General features: G+C 36.3%; 1 protein-coding gene across 4 annotated transcripts in view; it reads right to left on the bottom strand.

Moving 5' to 3' along the window:
- The window catches only part of LOC105460949, a 9,255-nt gene that overhangs the window by 5,317 nt on the left and 2,177 nt on the right, over positions 1-1,761 (bottom strand). Inside the window, exon 1 of one of the 4 annotated variants that reach the window (XM_011707445.1) lies at positions 1,435-1,587. The exons of 1 other annotated variant lie outside the window; for it this stretch is intronic. The gene's annotated coding sequence lies outside the window, so the exon portion shown is untranslated. 2 more of the 4 variants (XM_011707448.1, XM_011707447.1) reach the window with 2 other exon arrangements.

Raw genomic sequence — 1,761 nt, 5'->3', positions numbered from 1 at the left:
ATTATATAAAACATAATCATATCACTTTCAATTGCCATCTCGATACGCTCACAGTCACTCACAAATGCCAAAGGGAACGGCTTTGCTGACAGTCGTATGAGCGCTTAAATTTCAAAAAGAACGGCAGAAATAGCGCTTATAAAGTGTGAGCGCTTACAGCGCATGAGCATCCAAAAGGAACACACCCTATATATATGACGATCCTTCGGAAGCACGAGATCAATCGTTTCGACCTCAACGGGAGGATCCGAGTGTGCACGCGTGCTGACTACTTTCGATAGACAATTGCGAGTACGATTCCTCCTAGGAGACCGAGTTCTCCGAGACGAGTGCCGCGCGTTCTGAACGCTAAGGAACACAAACGCGAGAACCCGACTCGTTACGTTCTGTGCTTGAGAACGAGCGTCGAAGCGCGATACGGGCAGCGATTCAGACTAGAGTGCCGCGACAAGAGACCTGATCGGACATTCGGTGACGAACTGCATCGGCGAGTCACGAACACGTGTCGAGACATCGAAAGGTCGCGTATACGCGGCGCGGTGCGATTCTGAGACAGCAACAGAATTAACGAAATTTAGAATATTTCTCTCTCAAAATTGTATTACTCTGACATGTTAAAATGAATATTTGACGTTACAAAAATAAAAACAACGAGATGAAACGTGCTATTAAGATTGATTTTCTCTTCACTTGTACATAATAAGTTGTTGAAGTAAATATGCAGTCATATGCTTAGATGAAGTGTAAAATATGATTGTATACTTGCGATGAAATAATTGTGTTATTAAAAAGTGAACATTACTTCTACATATCCGCATCAAATTAAAATTATTGTATGTTTCCTATTGTTACTTTCTGTTAGATACATTACCTTTTATTATTGTTTTAAATACTAAAATTGTCTCGTATGTGTTTTCAATGTTACTAATAGCCGACGATATGTCACATCACATAACGAAATATTTTATTTTTCTTGAACGTTTATTATTCTATTTTGCCATTATTTTGTATGCTTTCTGGCAAATATTTACGCTAATTTTTACTTTTTTATTAAAACAGTATGTAATTGAAAAATGCTGGAGACATCAAAAACTGGTCTCAAGTCGCAGAGCCATCAAAATGTCGCTAACGTACCGTACAACATTTCTAATTTACGAAGTTTGATACTTTATTTAAATGCTGAATCAACGTAATTTATGTCAGCTTTTAATTTAAAATTCTCATCAATAGAGTCCAAATGTATATCAGTTACACAAGAGAACAAAACTCGATAATCATCGATACATTTACCTATAACTTTCTTGTGTTCAATTTGATGAGTTTACCTCATTTAAATATTCAATTCACTGCGCCGTTTCGAAAAGCAAACTACAAATGAATTTAAATTACGATCCTACAACGTTTATGTATAATGATCAAGTACTCATAACTTACTCGTGTTCGATTTGATGAGTCGTTTACTTCACTTAAATTCTCACTTCACTGCGCCGTTTCGTAAAACCGACTGCATATGAAATTACGATTCCACAACGTCTAGGTATGATTTCACTTAACATTGCACGTGACAATTATTACGACATTTAACGATCCGCTTGTCACCATTTATTTATTACCGACAGATTTGCTGATTCATTTTGAGCTTTCGAAGAATAAATAAACGAGACGGGTCAACATTGAACTTATTCCGATTTGTCTATTAATAAAGCAGATACTGAGCTAATTGAGATAACAGAGTAATGATAAGATATGATAGCATAAATT

Source organism: Wasmannia auropunctata, unplaced genomic scaffold (genome assembly GCF_000956235.1).
Source record: "Wasmannia auropunctata unplaced genomic scaffold, wasmannia.A_1.0 LD313125.1, whole genome shotgun sequence".
Taxonomy (NCBI): domain Eukaryota; kingdom Metazoa; phylum Arthropoda; class Insecta; order Hymenoptera; family Formicidae; genus Wasmannia; species Wasmannia auropunctata.
This window is presented reverse-complemented; position numbering and strand designations above follow the sequence as displayed.